Source organism: Seriola aureovittata, chromosome 2 (genome assembly GCF_021018895.1).
Source record: "Seriola aureovittata isolate HTS-2021-v1 ecotype China chromosome 2, ASM2101889v1, whole genome shotgun sequence".
NCBI lineage: Eukaryota > Metazoa > Chordata > Actinopteri > Carangiformes > Carangidae > Seriola > Seriola aureovittata.
Window position 1 is genome coordinate 11,258,597 of NC_079365.1, and position 25,954 is coordinate 11,284,550.

A 25,954-nucleotide genomic window follows, 5' to 3' on the forward strand; every position below is an offset into this window, starting at 1 on the left:
CAGTATTGGACAATATTAGTTCTAATTATTGTACTTGACTGTCCACATGTTCCACTCTGTCCACATCACATAACATCACAGCTGATCTCAAACCAATCAGCTTGATAATCTGACCACAGTTCAGGGCAGTGAAGTTTATCCTGCCAGCTGGGTGGTTTCAGTGTGTCTGCGACCTAGGCTGACACTGAGAGATAAAAGGGGTCACATTTTATACTTAATGTCTACACGTCAACCAAAGCCACACCAGAGTGATGAGACATTTTTCTCTGAAATAATCTTTTATGTTAAATTTGTTTGTTTGTTTTACCCTGACTCCTTCTGATTGGCCAGGTGAGCTGTCATGAATAAAAAAAAAAGCCTGCTCATCTGCTCACGACCAGCGCTGAACTTATCTCCTCCCTACGATCCCTATCAAAATGAGCAGCTTATATCTGTCTGAGGTTCAGTCTATTAATCTTGTCAAATGGATTCAGAGAGAAAAGATACTGCAGACAGACACGAGGCTGAGGACATAGGACCAGATGGCTTCGCAGATTGGAGGCAAAAATACAGAGCCGTCACTAGATATAAAGAGAAGAAGGAGAGGGGCAAGTATTTATCGCGCTGAGTAAAGACGGGGGGATGTGAAAGTGAGAGTGCAGAACAGGAAGTATTTGCAGGAGTGAGACGTCATGGAGAGAGATGCTCAGAGGGGAAGCAGTCAGTGAAAATGACAGGATATGGCTCCTGCTGTCACTGGTTCTAAGATGTTAAGTCGTAGTGCTTTCCTCTACAACTTGCTGTCTTTACATGTAGCAAAAACGCAGCTCCCTGTTGAATTATGCATGTGGGGGTATGTCAGGTGTACAGACCACAGCAGCAACACATGTATGTGAAAAAACACAGAGAGGACTTCGGCTATCAGTGCTGTGTCATGTTTTAGGCAAATACCTATGAAAGAAGGAAGTTTAATGGTTGATGTATCCTCCAAGCTGAAATTTCAAAGTAAAGTATAACTTGTCTTCTACGACTGCACCGCTCAGCAGGGCTAAAAATAACAGGTAGAGCAGCCATATGGTGGGAATATCAATGAAAAGTCACTAACTGTGGCAGATAGGACAGAGCTTATAAATAAATTACTTGAGTGAAAAAATGACCTTCACACACAAAAACTTTATCAGGGCCCTTCAAATTCTGCACCTGGAGTTCACGCAGGCGTGAAGATTGTTTCATAAAGTCAAACTCAAAACTTTCCTGTTCTCTCAGGCTTATGTTTAATTACTGTGTGTGTGTGTGTGTGTGTGTGTGTATGTGTGTACTATTCTGTGGGTTTAAGTGCATATATGTGTGTGTAGCCTTATGACAGCACTTGTTTATTGTGCAGTTTTTTTACATGTTTGTGCGTTAGGGGTTTTTATTTGGTTGTGAAGATGTTTTTTATTGCTTTGTATTTCTCACGTGTGCATTTTTTTCTTTTTTCTTTCGATATAAAGCACATTTAGTTTACTCGTAATGTGCTACTTAAATAAAATTAACCTTGCCATAAACACCAGCTATACAGCACTAATATACTGATGACAAACTCCTATTTTTTGACAAAAATCTGTGAAACTTTCCTTCTGTATTCTCTGCAGTGACACCGCCAGTCGTAATCCTGCACACTCCTGCCTCTTGAAAATAAAATTGTGACAATACAACATCCTGTTTTATTTTTTTTGGTTGCATCCATTCAATAACGTTATGACGCCAATACATTTTGCTAGAGGTCATTGCATGATCAACATTTCTGGCGCTTAATCATGTCGACACAATGTTGGATTGAACTCATCTTGTGACTTAGCTGAATGCCCCTTCAGCCGTTTACATCGCTTGAAGACATATAACTGTTCATATGTTGCTGATGCTAAATGAAGGAATCCATTGCTAAAGCCGACTGCATGTTTCTTGGTGGTAGGCTAATCAGCGTTTTATGGTGGTGCGTCTTAACTTAAGCACTAAAAAACATGAACCAATCTCTCTCTCTTTTGCTCGCTGACTCGTTCGATGAGTAGACGTGCGTGTGTGCGAAACCTAAAGGTAGTCAAGGCAACAAGCGGACAGGCGGTTCTTGTGCATACTATGAAATATAATGCTGCCGGCGCCACGTATTTACATATATGTATGTACCTATAAGATCTTGGCCTCCTAGCGGTTATATAAACATTTTATAAGGCCTTTTCTCAATTACCTTCCAGCTACAGTTAATGTTAAAATATACTTTCTCTCTTCAAATATTATCTGGAATGAGATCATACATGAGAAATTAAAGCATCTGTCTCTGTCACATTAATTAGGTTACGTCATGTGATAGTGATATTGAAGACCTCCAGTAATTGGTAGTGAGGTTATTAAAATAGAAGCCACATGTTAATAATAGGCACATTTATCCTGACATTCATTTTCTCTGAGAAACACTTACAACCAACTCAGACATTTCTAATAAGGAGAAAGAAAAAGGCATAGAAGAGAATTTCATTTTCTCTTTTCACAGGCCAACATACTGTTGACGAGATGAAAACAGGCCTTTGCACTGTTAAGTGTATTTCTATTTTTGTTCCAATCCCTTCATAGACAAAGCCATGGATGTGTGTGTGTGAGATGAGGGTGGTTCAAGATGGTTAGCATTTATTACACAGACATACAACTGTGCCTGGTGAAAGCCGGGCTAATACTGGAGGCACCGTGTCTGCAGCTGTCCCCGGTCCAGTTGCATCATTTTTATATTAGCAAAGGGATGTTCTTGCTGACACGTTTGTAAAGATAAAGAAAGAAGCACAAATAAAGGTCTCAGGTATATACTTGTCAGTATATGTACCATGATTTGTGTTTGATCATACTGTATGCAGGAAACGAGGGGAGAGACAGAGAGGAGAGATGACATGCAACAATCATCCCCGGCTGGAGTTGTGTTTATAAAGCTGTCATTTCATTTCATTGTAAGCTTTTATTATTACCAACAATGAGTACTGATTACTCATTAATACTGAAGCAGCAAACTCAAGTCTAACTGCCTTTATATTGACAGTGAGTAAGCAAACTTTTGTGTTTTATTTCAGTCAGTATGGTCACTCATATGTTACTTTTTTTAGTTTAGTTGGGGAATCCATTACAGTGAGGTGACATTAGTATTAGCAGTTGTTTACCATATGAAAAACATTACCAGAAATCAAATGCAATTAAATAGTGTTAATTAGCTTAATCAAAACTGATGTTCATTCATTGGTGTTGTTTAGTCTTGCTATAAAATGCAGTCGGGCAGTCAAACAATTGTTACTAGAGGTAATTGTAATTCTGTGAAATGCTGGTAAAATATTTTTGTTGTTTGTACCCCCATGTCTCAAACTGAGTGCGAGTAAAATATCAATGTTTGGCCAACAGGTAAAATTACCCAATAAAACAAGCACCAGATGGGGTTTAAGAATGAAGGTGAAGATGTTGTGACGCCAAGAGCGCTGCAGTTTCCTTCTCAGTCTGATGGAAGGATAGAGATAGATAGAGGTAGAGAGAGAGAGAGGGAGAGAGAGGAAGAGAGAGAAATGAAAAGGCAGGAGCTTTAAAGGCTTTGGGAAGGATTTGTATCCAATAAGCCATGCAGAGGATTAAACCATGTTAATGCAATGCCTACACAAACTGGACACAGTGCACGCACACACACACACACACACACACACACACACACACACACACACACACACACACACAGAGGAGATGATGGCATGTCAGCAGAATGACAGGCATAAGCCTCTATACCGTAGTATGTTAATATGATAACACAACACTCTTGGTCTGAGGCAGTGTGCACACAACAATACTGTGTCAGTGTGTTTTTAGGTACTTTAGCTCCTGCATTAAGTCAAGGTCAGCGATCTCTGTACCAGTGTTAACCCTAAAGCAGGGTTACTGAGTGGATACACCAGTGTGTGCAAGAAGGAAATGATGTCCCCAGTGGAAGTCCCGCAAATGAAGCAGGAGAATGAACCATACTGAACCTTTTTAGCATCTAATGACTCAATGTTCCAGGAAAAAGCTCAGCGATGACGCACTGCATTTTACATCTAATATACACCTCTAATACACTGCTACTTCCAGTAGTGTCAGCACTTTTGTTCTTTCGGCCACAGTAGATTTAGCATCCCTGAAACAAGTGTGATAAAAGCTCCATGCATGAGGAGCTGCACTGTAACTTCATTAAAGCCAATCCAACTCCTCTATGCAAATGAACACAAGAGAACGTGTTCTCATGAGAGAAGTAAATCCCCTGCAGATTTGCAGTCTTGGCCCTGTCCTGCTGCAAACAGCAGTGAGACACATGATTTCTCCATCATAAGCCACAGTGTCATCAGCTCAAGTTTAGAACAAGAGGAGAAAATGTTACAGCATGTTAAAAGTATTCAAGGTTAAATGTGTGTAGATTGTGGACCCTGTACAGCAGAGATCAGTGAACATTTATCTTCATACCATTAGCAGACCGTTGTGTAACTGATGTAATAGTGCTGAAATGATGAATGTGTTTGCATTAGTTGGTGGACTGGAAGTTTATCAACAAGAATTTTAGATTAATCACTGAAGTCATTAATCAAGAAAAAATGCAGAACGCACTCAGCTCACTCATTCCACCTTGTCATTCATGACATGCTTTTTTAAAAATATATCATTCACAATAATATTCCGCTATCATTCCAAATGTGACAATATTTTAATGTGGGTCATGTAAACAACATATTATGTTTGGATATTATGAATTTGGCCTTTTTCCAAATGTTGCATTTTTCAATGAAGACGTGGGACATGCCGATATTAATCAGGTGTTATATATACATTAATCAGCACATTCAGAATATGCGCTTCAGTTGTGGTTTTACGGCAGTTTGGAACACACCGTCTCTTGCCCGTTTTCAGTCAGCTCTGTTCATTGTACACAAACCAGCTACACAACAGTTTGCAAGGCTGGGGTAGAGACAGATGCACGTAAAAGAAAAGCCCACACTTCAGGACAGAGGGAGAAACACACCTATTGAAAGATTTAGATACAAACAGGTTTTTGGGTAAGAGCAAATATCACAACAACAAACTTTTAATCAGTGTTAATCAAAGTATGCATGGCTGCATGTAAATGGGATTATAAGTGGAATATTCATTTTCATTAGCTATGTAAACAATTTAGTAGGAATATTGCCTTTTTCAGGACAAAGGACAAAAACCTGAATAATTTGTGGATGTAAACATAGTGATTGAATAGCTTTGGGTTTTTGGACTGTTGGACTGACCAAAACAAGCAATTAGAAGACAAAATCTTGAGCTCTGGGAATAATATCAGGATAATTGGTTCCTCATTTATTATTTTACAACCAATATTATTGATCAAAATCACAGAGATAGCTTAGTTAGGTAAGATACAGTTTATTTGTGGAATGATCAACAGTCCAAATGAATTGTTTTTGTTTGGTGCTGAAGATGAATTAGATATATGCTTGCTATATGAAAACAAAACATAATAACGTCAACAATTCACCACAGATAAAATGCAACACTGTGACTCTCAGGAGAGAGAAGAGCAAATTGATCGTGGGCTGAATGAAGGCAATGGGATCGCAGCTCTGGGGACAGCATGTCTCTCTGGCATTTAGTGATGGATACATTTCAAGCTGTGAAGACTTTAACTAAACGTACTAGAAATGCCATATTGTCAGAGATGTGGATGCTCCCTGTAGTCCCCGCTGTGCAAAGGTATTGCTCTGAAGAGGAAAAAAAAAAAAAGACGAGATAAACTGAGCATGTTGACACTAAACTCACCTTGGTTTCAAAGCACTGATACTGGATGTGCTTATGTGCTATAGCTTCTCTCCTAATCACAAACGCTCCTTCGGCTCAGCCCTTCCCGTCTCACACACTGAAATGCTTTACATAAACACTGGGAGATAAATGTCTACACTTTCTCTGAGGCCGACAGCGGCCGCATAATTAGCATGTATATTTTTATGACAACAATCATTTGAATTTCAAATGAAATGTTTTATGCATATGTACTGCTCTTAACATTAAACAGTGAATTCAAATGTCATCAGTGCAAACTCCATTGTTCACTATGTATTAGGAATATGAGGTATGTTGGTGTTTCTTATGGCCATTTATTTGTAAAAATGCATTAATTAACAATAGTTATTAACAATTAACTGAGTTGCTGGATCAAATCGTGTGAGAGTACTGAAGGGTGCACAGAGGCACTCTCGGTGTTCTAATATGTAAATGAAAGATTGTTGTGTCATGTAAATTACCGCATGTATTTGTAAACTGCAGAGGCGTATTTTCATGAAGTCAAATACAACAGACACGTCTTGGTTTTTAGTATGATAATGCGTATTGTTTGTGTATTTCTTTTTTCTGTAATGAAAACAGATGATGCTTTTGATTAAGAGTAAAATGTGTAAAAGGATTATTCTAAGATGCAACCGCGCGTCAGTTATGGCAGAAATCAGTGATTTTTGTGTTTATGTTTCTATTAGTTGAAATTTCTACTAATGCTCACATCATCAAAAGTGAGGTATTCACCCTGAAAGTAAATGGATTTCCAGTCAACACGGTGAAGAAGCGTTTTTCTTTTTCGTTATGGTTTCTGGCCCTCTGATGCTTTCTTTATGTATGATTCTTCCCAACAGTGTAGTTTTCTTTAGGTAATATTGATCCAATATGGATCCAATCAATATCTGCAGAGGTCGGCATTTGCTCAAAAACGTTATAAATGTGTTTTTTATTTCTTTTGAATGCCAGACTGTGAAAAAGTTAAGCTTTTAAACTTTTCACCTTGTGATGTTTTCAGTATGCCCTGATGAATGGGTCACTGTTATGTAGGGCTATGTACGTAGAGCAGCTCAGTGGAGCAAAAAATCATTAATGCAACAGCTGCAGAGAGGATATTGATTTGTACCTCCTTGGATTTGTACAAAAACCAAGGAGGTACTATCAATGTCACTGGAAATTTAACAAGGTTCACACAGTCATGGCTGTTCCCAACAAAACTCTCTCGTCCTCAGGCACTTTCCACAAGAAATTACACAAATGTTTAATTTGACTGTTGCTTCGTACAATTTAATTTACTTTTGAAGTGCAACAACTCTCGGGCCTGTTTTAAGTAGAAAGATGTGAAAGCAGTGGCTGCACTGTGTGTAAAAAAGGGTGAGTTCCTTCACATGTTTGTTTGCTCCACAACAGGATGGACAGTGTGCTCCTATGGATAGTATTGCAGAGGAGATTTGTGCTCCGAATGAAATTAATCCAGCGTGAAATCAAGAGTCCAGTGTTGTACCTCAGGGAAGCCCACAGAGGACACTCATGATGCTGAGCACCGCGGCTATGTTCCATCAGTGCTCGCTGCTCTGCAGGCAACATTGTGCATGCGTCTGCATGACAAAACATGCCCTTTCATAGATGCAACTACACAACACTGGTGCACTTACTGTACTCATGTTACATTCAAACTGTTTAACATCAAATACGCTGACATTTCTATTCCGATCAGTTTTTGGCCTGAGCCAACAAAAACCCCCAGAGATTTATTAGCCTGCACAAAGGACAAGTTCTGCCTTCCACAGCTTCATACTTGTTTTCTATTTGACAGCAGCATTCAGTATAAATGCCCTGAAGAACCATCGTAGTTCAATCTAGACAAGGTCAAGGCGCGCTGTCTCCCTGTAGCCTATGAGATAATTCTCCTGGCAGTTAAGACGTTTCAATATATCCAACAACAACATCAAGCAGGCCACTGTCTCATTAGCACTGGCTCTCGAGTCCCGTTCACAACTGAGCAGAAGATGCTAACAAAGGCTTTAAATGAAGACAGATTATCACTGCCCTGAGGGTTGAAGAAAAACCAAATATGCCCTACCTTATTGGTTGGAGTGCAGAGTTTGTTTTTGAGGTCAGGGAAGAACAGGCTCGGAGAGGAAGAAATCCTGTAACACAAAGACGACTCATCAGGTTCGATCATCATAACAATCATATCACAATGTACATCTAACACAGAAAATGTGTTCAGGCTGGATTGCTTTAAATTTAATGCCTTGCCAGTGGATTTTTACTTGCCAACTTAGTTTTTTATTTGCGAATATGGACATTATTATAGTGCTTTGATAATATGTTTCATTGTCTGTTTTTGTCCTGACAACTGTTTCATTTATTTGGAAAATCAATTAGCTTTTTGAGATAGGCAAACTGGCACATCTAGAGAGATAAAGCATTTCAATTAAAACCATAGATTAGATTAGGAAAATGCTTCCAGAGGCAGTAAAACTCCAGGAAATCACATCATGAATCAGCAGCAATATTTTTCTACATGATATAACTTGTAGATATTGTTCACTAACAGTATAAAGGCTCTATACTATTGTTTTGTCTTTTTAAATATGTTTCATACCCGGAGGTGACATTCAGAGAGTGTGGCACAAACAGACAAATACCCTGTTTACACTTGTTGTTAAAATGTGTTTTGGGGGATTAGATTGCACTTGTGTAAATGCACCCGAGACAGACTGAGGAAAGCTTGTGATGTGATCAGTCAGACCACCTCCGGAGGTGGTAAGGGACGCATTGTGACCACATTGAACAAAAACGTAAATGCGACTGTCAATCCACATCCACATGGTCTCCACGCAAACAAGAGGAGGATGTGACGTGAGCTGGACAAGAAGATCCGTTTGGAATTGTGGACACTGGAGACACACATTAATACTAGGTCAATCAGGTTAATCAGGTTAAAATCATATCTAGTTACAAGCTGAATATGAGACACATCTTAATGTGAGAGAAGCTAACATCTCCATCAACAGATGCTGAAAAAAACCATACTGCAGTGGTGTGTAAGAGCAGTTTCAGGGCAAACGTCCCACAGACAGCACAAAACAGAACCTAATTTTAGGCTGCCTTTGCACTCTGTCATTAAATATTATAGGCTCCATCCATTGCATCCTAGTGTGACGCACGCACAACAGTAGACTATTTCCAGTGAGCAGAAATATTGAACTGATTATTTCCTGAGGAGGGATGCTGTGGTTCAGTTGGACCTGCTACACTGCAAAGGACATCCACTGTGATTTAACTCTATTCTGTTTTTTTTTTGTGTGATTGAGTGTTGCTGATAATTGAGTCACAATACACATGGAGCAATGAAAGAAAAGGGAGAGGGGGGACAACAGGAAATGTCATTGTAGCCACTGGTGATTAGCATTTGAAAAGTAAGTCCAAATATATTAAATTTGTATTAAAATGACAAGTGCATTGTTATTCTATAAGAAAAGACACTACATTACATACTACATTAGATAGGCTATACTAAACTGATTTAGTGAAACCAGGTGATTCTTTACGATCACTGATAATATATATTGATATATCGTCATAATAAGCATGTATAATATAATATATATAATATATAATGTATAAATTTATGTCAATTCAAAGCTTTGTCGGCCAATGTCTTATTAGTTTTATTTACCACCTTTAGAAACATTTCATGCGTTCAAGGCATACAACATGCATTTTATTTGGGTTAAATCTCTCCAGAAATCCTTTTACTATGAATAGTTACATGATGCAGCCTTATCTGCATCTCAGATCAGTCACATGTTTGTTTCTGATAAATTTGAAAAAACTCAACAAATAATTAAAAAGACATGACTTTTTCAAGTTTCAACACATAGTATTCTTGTATTCTTGTAGTAAGTAAGAATTTATGTTAATGAAGTTTAAATAATGTGACAGTACATCAGAAAATATATTTCTTTTTTTTCATGCAGTGTGTTATCTTTGATTGTTTCTGATATTTACATTAGAAGATAATGAGGGGATAATATTGCTGCATGGTGAAGGCTTTGATACAATAATTTCAGTGAGAGAAAAATAATGAGAGGTCTATGCCAAGCTGCCTGTTGTTCGTCTCATCTTCCTCCACATAGTGAGAATCAGTGATGATACCTGGATGGCTACTGGATGTGTGCCAAAGAGCCAGTGACTGATCAGTGACTGATCAGTGACCTAAACTGAGCTTCAAATGACCTTTGCTTGATAAGAGAAGATGGAGCTCCCCTGTGGTTTCAAGGCTCTGATGTAGGCTAAATGTCTGAGCTCATACACTCCTAGCATAATTTTGGGCTTTGCCACTGGGTTCATATTTCATTAGCCACAGGTCAGCTGTGAGATCTGTGTGTGTGTGTGTGTGTGTGTGTGTGTGTGTGTGTGTGTGTGTGTGTGTGTGTATGCTGCAGTAAGTTCACTATGACAATTTGTACAGGGGTGAATGGGTTCGTATACCTAGATTATAGATTACAGATCTCCTCAATCGCTACCATTACAACTCCCTCTTTTATAGGAGAAGGGCTCCTAGGAATCAAATGGAAAACCTGTCTGCTGGGACACAAAGTGATGCCTGCAGCATAATGTGCAGCCTGCAGCCATAATCGAATGTGCCTGTGGTATCCAGTTCTACAACACTCCACAATGTAGACTTACATTGAAGGTATAGGCTTGTGAAGTTTACAATGTGTTTCTTGTTCTAGTACAGCCCAAACAAAATATTAAACTTAACTGCCAATCCTTTGTAAATGTAGGTATGACAGTTTTAATTATACTGTATATGCATACATGAAGTGATGTGCGTATCGGAGGGAGTCACTGTCATACAGTTTAGACTGAGGGAGAGGTAACTATAGCTGATTATGCTAACACACCAGGCTTTATATGGTGGGTTAGCATTAAGTTAGCATAATGTTTTGTTACATGAGATATACTGTGTCGACTTTTAAAAGCTTCCTGGTGTGCATCTATATTAAACAACCTTTTAATCAAGTGTTGTGTCAGATGTGTATGATGACGTGTTGACTACGTCCTATTACCTATTTTACTCTTCACTCTAAACACGTACGTCAGATATCAGCAAGTTGACATTAGCTTTGTCAGTTAGCTCATTAGCAACGGGTACATGTAGTTTGTACGTGTAAATGTTTAAAAACAACTTTCTATATGAGGCAGTTTCCTTGGTGCAAATTTCCTTTAAACTTAACGGGCGCCTCGGTGGCTCACCTGGTAGAGCATGTACCACATACGCTTAGTCCTAACTGCAGCGGCCATGGGTTCAAGTCCGACCAGTGGCCCTTTGCTGCATTGTCATCCTCTCTCTCTGCATGACTTTCCTGTCTATCTCTCACTGTTCTATCAGAATAAAGGCAGAAACTTAAAAAAATGATTTGAGATAAAGGCTGTGCCAGTGTTTTACAAGGTAGGAAAGTCATTCAACCTGATTGTTCGGCCTTGAAGATACAGTATGTACACAGCGGTACCTTTGTATCTAAGCAACATTTTACGGTGTTATTCATTGTCAGTAACTCTGCCAATTCTGTATTGATCCTTGAGAGTGTGCATAGCTTTGTTTTTTATGTAGATTTCTGTTCCCTGCCAATACCTGGTGCAGTCAGGGTCATCTGAGGAAAAAAAGAAAAAGAAAAAAGTATTCCACTGACTGAGCAGCGATTAGTGACTGGCATAAATCCTCACAGCAGAGTTAGACTGTAGTCTTGGTTTGCCCATGTACGAGCTAAACTCTTCATTATGGCTCATGCAGTTTTGATTTCTCAGGGCATGACTTGTGCTAACAGTAACAGAAAGTGCTAAGCGGGAGGCCTGAATGCAGCAGGGGCTGAGTGAAGCAACATTAGCCTGGTGCATTAGCCTAGCTCTACTGTGACACACTTTCTGCTGTTTGAGGCAGCCACTCTGAGCCAGATCTAACTGTCTCACTGCAGGCCATACAGCCTCTCTGCTGCTCATCAGCTACTTGGCTCTGTCATCTCCCATTCATCTCCCCGGTCTTTCTGTTAACCTGCCGACGTGTTTGTTTTGCCACTCTAACTAATTGCTTTCTCATAAACCCTGTGCACCCATCTAGTTTTTGTTTGTCCTTCTGTCTTTTTGCTAAAACAAGCTGTTGATCACTCACAATCCTGCTTTGATCTGACTGCCCGAGCTGCTTTGTAAATCAACACAAAAACCTTGCCCTCTTTAATCTTGCTCTTTTCTTGTCACACTCACATTAGAAAAATAATAATAAGGTATAAAGTATAAATATAAAGGTATAAAGCAAACACCGACTAGTCCAATGAGATATCAATGCAAAGAAGTGTATTGTCAGGTAAACAAACATGACATCTCATTCCTGTTTCTCCCTCTCTCCCCTGCTCTCTTCTAGTATGTGCTCTTCTACGCAAAGTGCTACACTTCTGTATCAAATATCTGCTCATTGTCATCCTTTCCCATTTCCCAGCAGGGCCCTTTATAAATGCAGTCTCATTCAGGCAGTGCAGCATGGGAGTATATTGCCCACACAATCTACGTGAAGGATTTACCCACTGTCCTTCTCTTCTCTCCTATCAGTGACAGGAGTATAGTATAGCCTCAGCAAGGGTGCTCAAAGGTAACCAGTTGGCGAGAGGTGGGTCATGGTCAGGTGAAGCCGCTGATAAAACCATGCAGGCACCAGATGTGATACATAAGGACAGTCACCTTCCAAAGTGTTTTGGAAAGCACTGTGGGAGAAGCTTGAGAGTGAACTGTTTGTGTCAGAGTGTGATTAAATTAAGGGATGGTTGAGAAGGCAGTTCCAAGGACTTGGTCGATATTTCATATCACCCCACGGATATTTTATCAGCTTCTCTATTTAGAAAAGCAGTGACAGCTACTCAACAACCTCACATATTTTCACGCACACACACACACACACACACACACACACACACACACTCCCCCCTCAACTTTAAGATCATCGGGCTGTATGTATACAGGGTCATATTTATTTCAACTATATGACTACCTTGTAATTACAAAACTTTCATGTCAGCAAAACTAATTTCCTCAAAACAACAACACTCACTTCGCTTCAGTGGGATGTGAACCACAGGTCAGAGTTCACTCAGTGTTCCCTCACCCTTTCTGTTGTAAGAGCCCATAATAATCGTAGTCAAATATCTTCCTGGTCATTGTTACAGTGTAACTGAAGCTGACTCCAGGGGGAAAACTGACAGACTCACTTTAGTTTAGCTTTGCTCTGTGAGTGCTACTTTCTTGCTCTACTTCCTGCTCCACTTTGTGTCCCTTATAAGTTATCTTGCTCTGGCATACTTTACTTCTTTAACTAGTCCATCACTGCAGACAAATGTTCAGACCGTAAACAGGCAAAAATATATGTTTAGTCATCTCAAAAATTCGGGCCAAAAAAAATCCAAATAATTTCGGTGCCTTGACTTTTTCCTCTCGTGCTGCCATGACATTTCTGGTTAACATTATCACCAGTATGAACTGCAATAATTCATCTGTCCAGTACATTCCCATCATCCTCAACTGTCCTCATGATGAACATGGTTAACATTATACCTGCTAAACATTACCATTATCATTTTGAGCATGTTAGCATTCTCACATTAGCATTGTCATCTCAAAGCATTGCTGTGTCTAAGTGCAGCCTCTGGCATGGCTTTAGACTCTTAGTCTTGTTTTACAATATAGTTTTTATATGAGTTGTATGTGTAGTTGTGTGTGGCATTCAAATATGTATTACCTTGTATCTGTAGCAGCAGAATTTAGTCAAGGGTGAACTACATACAATGCAGTCTATTATATTATATCTGTGATTTATGTATTGTAAGACATTATAATTTTCTCAATCATTATAACCACATGTTTTATGGGCTCATGGGTCAGTAAAACCACCTTTAATTTATAATCAATGTAAATATATTATTTGCTCGTGAACGATAACTCACTAGAGTGATCACTTTGACATTACACCCATAAACAACATGAACGTATCGACCGTCACTGGAGGTGCAGCGTCTCTCCTCTGATCTCTGACTGCCCCTCGGGATCCTCCTTGCTATGGTAACAACCCCTAATGACCACCATTGTGGCAACAGCTGTAGTCGTAGCAACAGTTGGCCGGTGAAGCTCTTTCACATTGAGTAAAAGGACGAGAGGGAAGGAGCAATAGAGCAGGGCAGGAGTCTCTCTGTCATCAGATTTTAGACAGGATATGCATCTGTGTCTGTTGCACCTCCTCTCAATCCATCCATTCATCTAACCGCTCATCTACTTATCATCCATTTTTTTCCTGTCCATTCCTGGGTTCATCTGTCTCTTGCCCACTTTTCCTTCTGTATTCTCAACTGCCCCTGTATGTTATTGCCTCGTTTTTAATAGGTAATTAACTGCTTAATGTTCTCCTCAAGCAAATGGATTTTCAGAGCCATAAATACACAGATCGTTACCATCATCACAATTATTATTATATCGTTCTCTCACTCTCCCTTTACTCTCCAGTTCATCATGCAACACTGATACAGTTGATACAGCCATCCATCCAAAAACAAAGCAGAAAAATTATGTTTAACCCCCTTCTATCAACACCCCTCCCTCGTCCATCTTTCTATAATGCACACTATCATTTTCTCCTCATATCCATCCAACCCTCTCGATGCTTCTCCCTCTCCTTCCCTCACTCTATCATTTACTCTCCCATATCATACCCGCTCTCTCTCACCTATCAGTGCGCAGCTCTAGCCTTCTACCTCCTGTTCTGTCTCTCCATCAGCACCTCTCACCACCCCCTGGGCTCTGAGTGGCCCGTGTACTCCCATGAGCTGAGAGAGCCTGAAATATTGATGTCCCCAGGCGAGGGCCACCTCCAGCACACTCTGCAGGAGGTACAGACCAGGGCCGCGGCCAGGTACAGTGAGAGCGAGTGAACTTTTAGCAATGAGGACGGGTAGGGCATGGCAGATGGAGTGAGGCAAATGAGAAGAAGTGATGGAGTATGTGTGTGTCTTAAGACTGTGTGTAAAAACCATGTTATCCCAGCTGCCAGCTGGCTTCTTCACATGCATCTGGAAATTTGCTTCCAGGTGATCTGGAGCTTCATCCAAAGAAGTGTGTGTGTGTGTGTGTGTGTGTGTGTGTGTGTGTGTGTGTGTGTGGACTCTTTTTCCATACAGCCTTCACTAAACATGTTTCTCCCAGATTAGCCTTAACACAAGCCTGAGGTTTGCTTAACGGAGCTGTTTGTTTGTTTACGCACCCCTCCCCCCTTTCCTGCTCTTCTTTCCTGTTGTTTTCCACACTCTTCTTCCATCTCTCTTGACATCTCTCTCCCCCACAGCCAAACCCTTCATTTTCCTCCCCCCTCATTTTCTGCTTGTTAGTCACACTCCTTCTCTTCGTGTTGAAATTTCAACATTTTTGTATATTCTATGAGGATGCCTTCCTTGTTTTTCTCTGGGTGACTTTCTGTCTGGTGAAGGTGACCTTGCCAAGGAGACCCATAAGAATCTCCATGGAGACAACATCCAGCGAGGTGATGCTTATGGAGAGATGGGGGGTGGGGGTGGGTTTACAAAGAGAGCGGGAAGGAATGAGAAAGCAATGGTGTGAAGGCAGCATCACCACAGAGCTTATTTTCTCCAGCTCCTGATTCATGGTCCCATCACTCTGGTTTAGATTACTATAATATTGCCCCTCTCTATATTTCTCTCTCCATCTCTGTGTTTCTTCTTGAACCTCGGGCAAACATAAAAAGCTGTTCTTTAAAAAAAAAAGTAATTAAACTAAATCAGATGTGAAACAATGTGTTACGCCTTTTTTCTGCTTTAGAGGATCTGTAATTGTAATTTGCATGATGAAATGGTGCACTCTTAATCTATGGGAAGTGCTGACTTGGTCAAAGGAGAAATCTGTTCGCTCTACAATTTAAATGAAGCTTTCCTGAACACTAGCACGATATAAACAATGTCCAAACAATGCAGCACTATCATGACGTGTGTCCAGCAGAAGTCCATTTAGCTGAAGACACTAAAAACACAATCGCAGGGTAAAATATGTTCTCGATCAAAAATTGATGAAGTGAGAAAAACTAAACGTGCTGAATTTTGCTACAGTTTAGTCCCACGTCTTCTGTAGGTACATTTAGCATTACCATGGATTTGAGAATCAGGTTGAATATCCTTTTAATTAAATGTGTCATTATTTTAAGACGTTTAGTGGTTGTCCTTGTGGGGAACAGACAATTAATTTGAACCAGAATAGACCTGACCTGAAATGCCAATAAATAAATAACAGATATTTTTTCAGCTTTTAATTCCTATGGTATACACATGCTGTGGCAAATGGTCAATATGGCTACATTAGGCAGCCAAAACCCTGAGGCTCGTTAAGGGTTCATCTAGGTTAAACTTTTAAAAAAGGCCAATGCTAACAGCTGGTATGATACAGGATTCACACCCTGGCTTTTGGAGTTGACCTGCTTTATGGGTGAAAGTTAATTTGATCCATCACTGGACATCATGACTTCAAAATGCAGCGGTGTAAAGTGTAGAAAAACATCATGCATAAGACAAAGACAGAGAGGCAATACTTCCGTTCTCATGTTGCAGTCTGACAACATTGTCCTGTGCTTCCATGTAGCAGGAAGTCAGGACATAAACCGGAAAGCTGCCTGAAACATTCTCTAGCAGGAAGCCACTTGGTTTAGCAGAAAAAAGAAAAACATGGTTTCTTCACAAGCAAATTTTCTGGCTCTCAGTTGTTGTGTATGTGAGATGCAATCAGGCCTGCAATGCGTCACTCACACAGCTGCAGGCAGAGACATTCACAGCTGCCTGTCAAAATTAGGGCCACCCTACTTTCCCCAGGCATTGATTCTAAATGTAAATGTAGATGTGTAACATTTGAGCATAAGCACTTCATACTTTTTATCCTGAATTCAAGAGAACCTCGGAGTTTGTGTCTTCTACATCACACACTGAAGAACATCTTGTGTGTACAATTGTAGTATATAATTTACCATGGATGGGACCACACTGACGGTTCAGCACTAGATAATAACTAGGACATAAAGTCTAAGGACTTTTCTACTGGTTGGGAAATAAAATGTATTCTAACCATCAATATCTATAGCTTGTAGCTACTCTAGGCAATGAGGGTGGACAACAATCAATGGTGTTTTTTATCTGAACAGAAAATATGAACCATGCGCCACCTTGCCAGTATACATTAAACTTAATATACTTAATACAGAAAATATCTAGGGTTATCAAGTGCTGCAATGTACAACAGCTACTAATGTGCTAACTTTAACATAACAGCTCAAGCAAAATACTGCAAGCTCTAAAGAACAAAGGAATTCACATTCGCACTCACACACCTGAACTCAATTCTCTATATAACCTGTGATGAAGCCAGGTCCCTCCTCCTTCCTGCTCCTCCTGAGATAGCTCCTCCTCCACACCTGCTTTTCACAACAGCACAGTTTATATTATTACTGGTATTCTATGTACATAAATGATTTATTTGGCCACTTGAGAGGGAGCAGAATGAGCTGCAAACACAGCACTGATATATTGTGTCCTCATAAAGTTGATATGTCAAATGTGTTAGCAAAGCGTTACCCATTTACACATCCAGCAGACACAGAGCCACATTAACATTCATGTGGACTCATGTTTGTATCCATCTGATAAATGTACATTTGATAATACTTTGTCACTACAAGTGACCCCTGTCTCATAAACACATTAATCTGATCCAAAGTAAATATAAAAATATTGATCAGTGCAGCTTTAAATCATGAAATTCATAGTCATTATCTGCATAGCTGATTGCTGGGTTTATTGTTTATGAATGAATTTGCAGTGCAAAATAAAATTGTCATCTAATCTTTGGTAAACAGCGGGTGGCTTTGTATTCCAAGAATAACCTATTGTGTGAGTTTGTGTGCGTGCAAGTGTGTACCTATGAACATGCATGAGGGCTTACTTGTGTCTGTGTGAGCACATGTCTGGTCTGTGCCAACGCCGAAAGAGAACAATATGGCTGAAGCAAACTGCGTTTTCGAACAGCGAACTGTGGAGGACAGTTAGATGGATGGAGGTAACTCTGCACCTCTGCCCCATCATTGGTAAAGAGCATGAGAGGACACTCAAAAGAGAGGGAGAGAGGAAGAGAGAGTAGAAACGGTAGTAAGGAGGCTGTAAGAGGGGAGCGTGAGCTAGGTGAGAGGAGAGCAATATCAAGGAGAAAGCTGGAAAGATGGAGACAGAGTGGGGAAGTTTTCAAATAAGGGCATGGCAGTTGTTGCCTCTTGGCCAGAAATATCGTCTTTTTCACTTCAACCAAAGTGACACTGAAACAATCGCAACATATCAGCAGGCTGAGCTTTGTAATACAGTCAAGTACATACAGCTGCACCATGCTCAACACGCATGTAAACACACACAGACAAATTATCCTAAGCCCTTCAGAGCACTACTGGCAATGAAATCTCACAATCCAGTTATTAGAGTAAAACCCTCACAACAGATTCTTAATGAGTCTAATTAAAATTCAGAACAGCAAAGTGTGATTAGCATGATTGTTCTCGGTTATTGACCCCTGAACAATGTGTGCGCTGTAAGGATTTTCTTTACCATGAAGGTGGTTTTCAACAGCACAAAATAAGGTGAAAACAAACACTAGCAATTATAAAGTTATTATCAGTAAATGTAAGTAAGACTCATTTAAAATAGTTAATATGAAATTAGAGGTATATGTACAACTCGAGTATGTTGTAAATTCATTCTCTATAACTGTGACGCTGTAGTGTTGGTCGTAGAACATCCTTAATGAAAATAGAGAAAGTAGAAAATGAAGAACAAGATTTTTTGTATTGTACACTCAAATTTATGCACACACAAAGTTGCCAAACCTTGTTTTGAGTTGTTTTGACTCAAGGCGCTCAATGAAGTTTGGAGGTGTAAACTATATGCAAACACAAGTAAATTAGCATGAAAAGCACAAAACGACTCCTTGGGTGCACAAAATTTCAATTACATGGAATTAGTTGCACAGACTCTTACTGTTTGAATAAGCTAAAGCTGTACCTGCAAACACTGCAGCGGCATGTGGTGTGATTATAACTGACAAAAAAGTAATACTTCAACATGCGGCAGAGTTGCTGTGGAAATGGACAGAAACAGTTGCTTGTCGTCATTTACATGGGTCAGTTTAAGGTAATCTGAGCCACAGAGGGAAAACATCCTAAACAAAAACATGACGTCATGAACGCAGCCCTCGTCTCACGTCCCCATTATTCACATGCAACGTTATTCGTGAAAAGCCACAAAACTGAAATGTCACTGCCTCGTTTGTCACCAAAAAGTTCCTCAGCCACATTTTAACAACAATTTTTCCATAAATACACAACACGTCCTACGTCACCAAATGAGGTCAGTACTTGATGATCTGAATGAAGTTGACTCACAGGCTTACAGCACAGCCCTGATGCAGTAGTAGCACAGTTTTCTAATGAGCTGAATGAGTGTCAGCGTGACCTCTTGGTGACCTCTGTGCTCAGATAAGGTTCTGGTCAGCCTGAATACTGTTTTGTGTCAGTGAGGGCTACAGCTGGCATGTTGCATTAACGCACTTATGAGTAGACAAAGGAGGGTGAATGAGGTCAGGCTTATCAGGCAAATGGATTTTTGGATTGAATTGTGGAGTACACTAAAAGCATCTGAATAAAGCTACCTTTGCTATTTTTAGCAACTGCGAAAATTTGATATGTTTGACATTTCAAATGTTCCAGTGCAAGAGAGCACAGGAAAAGCTACAAAACAGTGATATTTATCCAGCAAAGGACTGAGCCCCTCGCAATACCAACGACTGTACAGCAGTCACACACTTTCACACGTGTCATATTCAGACCTGCCACAAAGCACTTTGCACATTCATGGTTACTGTGGCTGAGATGCTTTTGTCACTGTGACTCAACACTCAACACTTAAGTCTCACAGGTATTTTCGAAAAGGCCAGTAGATTTACAGATCTGATACTCTGGGATAGCTCTACATGGAGTGGATTCGACTGTGAGAATTAAAGAGCTTGTCTCTTCAGAAACATTACAAAAAAAACAAGTTCTGAAAAAGCCTGTGGTTTAGACTGAATGACGTGAAATAAAAACTTATGTAAATGCTATGATAATGTTTACCATTCATCAGAAAGTGTGTATATGTGTCTGTGTGTATATGTGTCTGTGCATTATCCAAATGAGTCATTAGTCAGTTTTGGCTTTGCACAACATCACTACCTTATTTCAAGTTTCTGCCACACATCTGCAGGACAGGTTCCCACCTCATGTCTGTAGTGTCAGTCCTGCAACTGAAGTGAGCTATTATCTCCAAACATGGGCAACCCCTGAGGATTAACTGCCAATCCTTCTTAAATCTGCCCTCATCGTAAAAACCATGACACAAGCTCTTGCAGGGATACTGTTGGTGCAGCACAAACATTTATAATAATACCAACAGGCACTGTCAGGACCCCATCACTATCAGCTATCAACGGCCTAACTTCACCAGCTAGCTCTACCCTAGGGTTCAAATGTCAGACTGTCACAGCGATTTGCTAATCCTGTTGCAGATGTCCCGCTGAGAAGTTGAGAGCTTCCTCTTCTGTTGTTATGTGGACTTTGCTTTTAGTATGCTGCTTGTCTCCTCAAGAGATTATTATTCCTTTAATCATTTTTAAATTAGAACAAACTGTAATAGATCATCTAGACAAGGAAAAAAGGGGACTGAAAAGAAGACGAGCCTCAGTAAAGAATAATCTCACAGGGCTTTTCTTCCCTCCTATATTTACCATAAATGTCCCCAGGTATAGCAGTGCATGCCAGTTGAGATTGTTCTGTGGTGTTCATGCAAACTAGTGCATGAAATCCTGCAGGAGAAAAACAGGTTTTGGTGACATGAGTCACATCAGTGTTAACAGTTTATATATTCTCTTAAGCAACTGTCACTGCCATGATAACACTTCTATTACCAATTTCAAATGCTAGAGCAATAAGCTGAAATAACTCAAACATGACAGATGAATCATTTCCAAACTTTCTTTTTGAGCAGTTTTTGGAAGGAGAAGTGACACAAATCAAGCCCATGTAAGAATTGGCACTTTGTTCATAAAACACATCAGTGTTTCAGCCTCGCTGTGAATCAACAATGATGAAATTCACTTTTCCTAAACCATACAGCTCCCACATGTTGCAAACGCATTGCCGATGGCTGAGTTGAACTAAAGCTGGCGTAGAGACAAAATCTGATGGTTCCTTGTGTTGTCAGGACATAGTCCAGGTCATTGTATAGGTCAAAAACAAGGACAGTGGCAGCTGCAGTAGGGGTGGGGGGTACGGGGGGCAGAGAAAAGAGAGAGGGAAGGGAGTGGGCAGAGAGAGTGAAATGGGAACAAAGGAGGAATAAAGCACTAGCATTAAAAGAGACAGAGGCTGACCTCAGAGCAGCCTGGCATTAGCTGGCTCAGAGGAGAGCATGGACTGAACGAATCAAAACTTCCCACTTCATGTGCATCATGGTAAGGACACATGTAAATATCCAAACACATGTATGTACAGGATATCTCTTTCTCTGCCCTTCGCTCACACACATCCACGCATGCAGGCATGCAGGCACGCACGCACGCACGCACGCACGCACACACACTAGACTTTGCCTTTCCATCAGCAGAAGGTGAACAGTTCACCATCTTGCTCTCACATCTCTTTCTATTTTCTGCTTAACAAAACCGGTTGTTCTGTCTTTGCCGCAGATTAACTGAAGAACAGCTTCCTCCTGAAGTCAATTTTACCGAAGTAGCGTCAAAATAGCCAGGCTATTTCTGCCCTCTCAGTGTGTGTGTGTGTGTGTGTGTGTGTGTGTGTGTGTGTGTGTGTGTGTGTGTGTGTATGCGTGTGTGCATCCGTATGTGTGAATGCAGTGACCATGTGTGGCATTTCCACTGTCAAGACAAGCTAGACAGTCACCCACTGCATAGTACCACACCTCCATCTCCATATCATTCTTCATCTGTGGAGCACTTCATTACTTTTCTTCATCTATTACTTGTCTTCTTCATCCACAAGTATCATTTATATTTCCTCATTTCATCTCCTCTCCTCTCCTCATCGGAGCACCAGTCCCATTTCCACTGACAGCAGTGGAGGCAATTAGGTCAGCATTTGGCCTATTTAAAGCATGAGGAACCCGGGACCTAGATTTGCTCTGTCACTCAAGACCATCGAAGATGTCAATAAATCACACATAAGCGACATGTATGAAAAGCTTTGGAAACATAAGCATCAAAACATGTCTAATCTGAGGAGGTGTGTCACAAAGCCTACTTTCTGTTGGACTTTCGAAGAGGTCGAGTGAGGTTTTGCATCAAATATGCATGGGCTCATGTGGCCGGCTAACAGCCGCGAACAACTGCAAAGTGTACTGCTGTTGTGAAGGTCGACCTTCTCTTACAGCATCTTTGACACACTCAGCGAGTGTCCAGATGGCTCAGCAGACCAAGTCGCACGTATTTACTTGCAGTATCACGTAGCGTGAATTCTGCTGATGACCTTGGTCACACGACATGACTTGTGAGATGTTGAATAAGTAAGTGGATTGACTGAAGCACTAAGCCTAGCAGTCTGAAAGAGCTGATTACCACTCGGGTCATTGATCTTCAAACAGTAGAGTGACAGTAGAGTGATTTCTAGACTGTCCAAAGCATTACAATATCAAGCCCTGCCAGATTCATTTATACACAAGCAGCTGCTGTATTTGTACATTTATAACACTGCTTTATAAACACACTATAATGTAGTTTTAATCAGATATACAGATATTTAACGCAATATTTATCACTTTTTTATAGTATTACAGCATTAACTTGCACCGACTGTGCAGATTCTGTAGGACAAGAAACATGGGAATCACTGGCAGAGAGCTCACTTCAGGACAGGCACCTGTCACCACAGGAGGAGGAAACATGTCTGTCAGTAAAACAGCCTTAAGGCAACAATAAACGTCTTGTTACAGGCAGTAGCTACTATCTTGCGATAGTGCTCCACTTAGCAAGCACAGGTGCTACAGGTGTTATCTGGAGAAAATGTTTCTCTTTGCTATTTTATCTGTCAACAAACCACAAACATCAACAACAACAACAACAGTTATTTTTCTTATTTATTCTGTTCCTGTTCAATAGTTTCAGTGCTCACTGTGTACAGTAACAATTCTCATGGGGGCTTTTTGATCTTTACAGAAGCATTGAGTGTGACCTCCATTACTTCCAGTGTCGCTCTCCTGGGGCCCTACAGACCAGCACAACACAACTCCCCCTACAGTGCTTTGTCACTGTGAGTCACACCTCAAACTAACACTTTTACTTGCTTCCTGATGGTTTTTAGCCAGTCAAACAGTCGGTTTGTCTGTCATTTTAGGTGACGGAAATCCATCCAATAGCTGTTGAGATATTTCAATGAAATTTGGTACAAGCATCCATGTCGCGCTTAGGATGAATTCCCCATTACTTTTCATCTTGCACCATCATTAGCTAAGACAAACTTTAAATTTTTTCAATACTTTGGTTTATCACCAGATAACTGGAAAACCAATCACATCCACATCAGCCTCAGCTGTACTTCGTGCTAATTAACAAATGTTGGCACACACTAAACTAGGCTATTGTACATGGTAAACATCAGCATGTTAACGTTGTCATTGTGAGCATGTTAGCATGCTGGCATTTAGTTCAAAGCACAGCTGTGCTTAAATACAGCTTCAAAGAGCAACTAGCATAGCTAAAGACTTAGTCTTGTTGAGAGGAAAGGGAGACAAAACACTCACCACTGAGACATAAAACTGACACAAAAAGTCAAATCAATGTATACACACACAACACACATGCACCCCCCCCCCAAGGCAAGGCCCTCAGTCAGTTCGAGTTGTTATTCCCGTTAAGTGCTGTAGTGCATTCAGTGTTGCTCTGAAATCAATTGATTTGTCACACTAGTGATTTAGCATCATTCCCTCAACCAATTTCTCACTCTTTTTTTTTTTTTGTTAGTCTGTCACAGTCAGCTAACAATGTTAGGCACCATTGAAGAGACACGAGGGCATGACTGCCGGCTAGACAGACAAGAGACCACCAGCCACACAGCAATACGCTCACATGCACACGTACCGCATCATTGTATTATTCCTGTCCCATTTTAAATGTATTCACATGTGAATTGAGCATGGTGGCAGCCATGAGTGAAATGCAGAATGATTCAGCGTAAGCCCAGTCATTTATAAAGATTACAGTCCTTTGCCCCGAAAGCCATTTGTCTGTTATTTCATTGCATAAACCAATGCTCATGTTCAAACATGATTTCATTATAATCTGCTCTGTAATGGCATTAACATATATGGGCTAGATTCAAGCTGGCTGTATGCAGCTGGTATGCCGGCAAAGCCCACACATACAATGAGCACAGAGAAAAATAACAGGTCTTGGGCACTTATGGAAGTTACATGATTCATATGATAGTAACAAAGAACGCCCTGACATGACTAACAGTGTTGGAAATGTCTCGCAGTCACATGTAGAAAGAATGACTACATTTTTATTGAGGTGATTCATTCATTTTAAACGGGCCTCGGTATCACACTGATCAATGGAGCTCATTTAAAATCACAGTCACCAGAGTGCATTGTTATTGTTGCCATAAAACATAAAGCATAGATCATGCAGCACTTTAAAGGTTAATGATATGCTCAGCAGTAATACTCTCTTCTCCTGCATATATAATATGCTATTTAGTGTGCGGCACATTGCATTTCAGCACATTTAATGGAACAGATTTCTGAAAAGGAGAGAATTTGACTTAATTTTAGCTCATTGTCATATTTTGCATTAATTCTGTTTTTACAAAGGTGATCTCATGACAATACTGATTGCAGCTACCCAAAGAAGAAAAAAAGATAAAAAATCAGAAACAAAACAGAGGTAAAGGTTAACATCGGAAAAAAGTGGCAATAAAAAGTATGCACTTGAAACAACTGGCACCTTTTTACTACATTTACTTGCTGCTGATGCAGGGGTCAATACATTCTGTCAAATGTGGCAACGTGAATATATTTTACCCCAACTATAAAAAATGAATTACCCAGAAAACAACAGTGTGGTTGTAGGCAGTTTGTGTGAAAGAGAAGATGTGTCTTTCGATGCATTTTGTTCAGTGTGTGCATAGTGATGTGCACACATAAATAGTCAGTGATATAGATTAATTCTGAGTGTTGGAAAGCTGAGATAAATCCTCATTGTATGATGTTTACTGGAAGAGTCAGAGAAATCATATACCAGCTGTACTTGTCTATAAAAGGTTCTCACCATTTATAGCGCGGCGGTTCTTTTCAGTACCTGCTTGTACCTTCTGTGATTCATGATAAAAGTGTAATAATCTCCACCACCTCCATGCGTTATTTGGAGCATCAACTCTAATAAAGTCATTCTGAGACCAAACAGACAAGATCCTCATTTTTGTAATGCTATTGAAGGGAGAAGAAACTACCAGGTAAAGGGCATGACTTTCTCAATCTTTGTCAGTTAGCGTTGTGGCCAAGTGCTCATTATTGTGGGGAATGCTGTTACATGAATCATTTTCTCTCCTGCTAAAGTGCAGAATGCAGCAGGCAGGATAACTCTAGCATCTGACTAGTTATCCATTTTTAGAATTCACTGTAAGGTTTGGCTGGTCTCACTGACACTATTTATCCTCCAGGTATATGTCTGGCCTCTTACACTGTTGTGACAGATAGGCCACAGCAACAGCACCATAGCATTCAACTCATGAACTCAGAGTTTCTACAAATTGTGTTTATATGCAGGGTATTCATGAATGGGTGCTCTTTTACCCTCTGTGTAAGCCTTTCACAGTGTTTAATATATTGTTATATCAAAACCTCAATTACAGTATGTATACCTAAATTCTACAGACCACACAGAACAAACCACATTTATGCTGTTTAATTGATCCAATATAACAAATGATAATCTATACATTGTATGTTAT

General features: G+C 40.2%; 1 protein-coding gene across 8 annotated transcripts in view; it reads right to left on the reverse strand.

The window, feature by feature from the left end:
- The window catches only part of dlgap4b (discs, large (Drosophila) homolog-associated protein 4b), a 152,715-nt gene that overhangs the window by 71,245 nt on the left and 55,516 nt on the right, over positions 1–25,954 (reverse strand). For 7 of the 8 annotated variants that reach the window (XM_056398483.1, XM_056398491.1, XM_056398530.1 and 4 more), the window contains one exon: positions 7,901–7,967. The exons of the other annotated variant lie outside the window; for it this stretch is intronic. The gene's annotated coding sequence lies outside the window, so the exon portion shown is untranslated. The remainder of the gene's footprint in view (positions 1–7,900; positions 7,968–25,954) is intronic. 8 annotated transcript variants of the gene reach the window in all.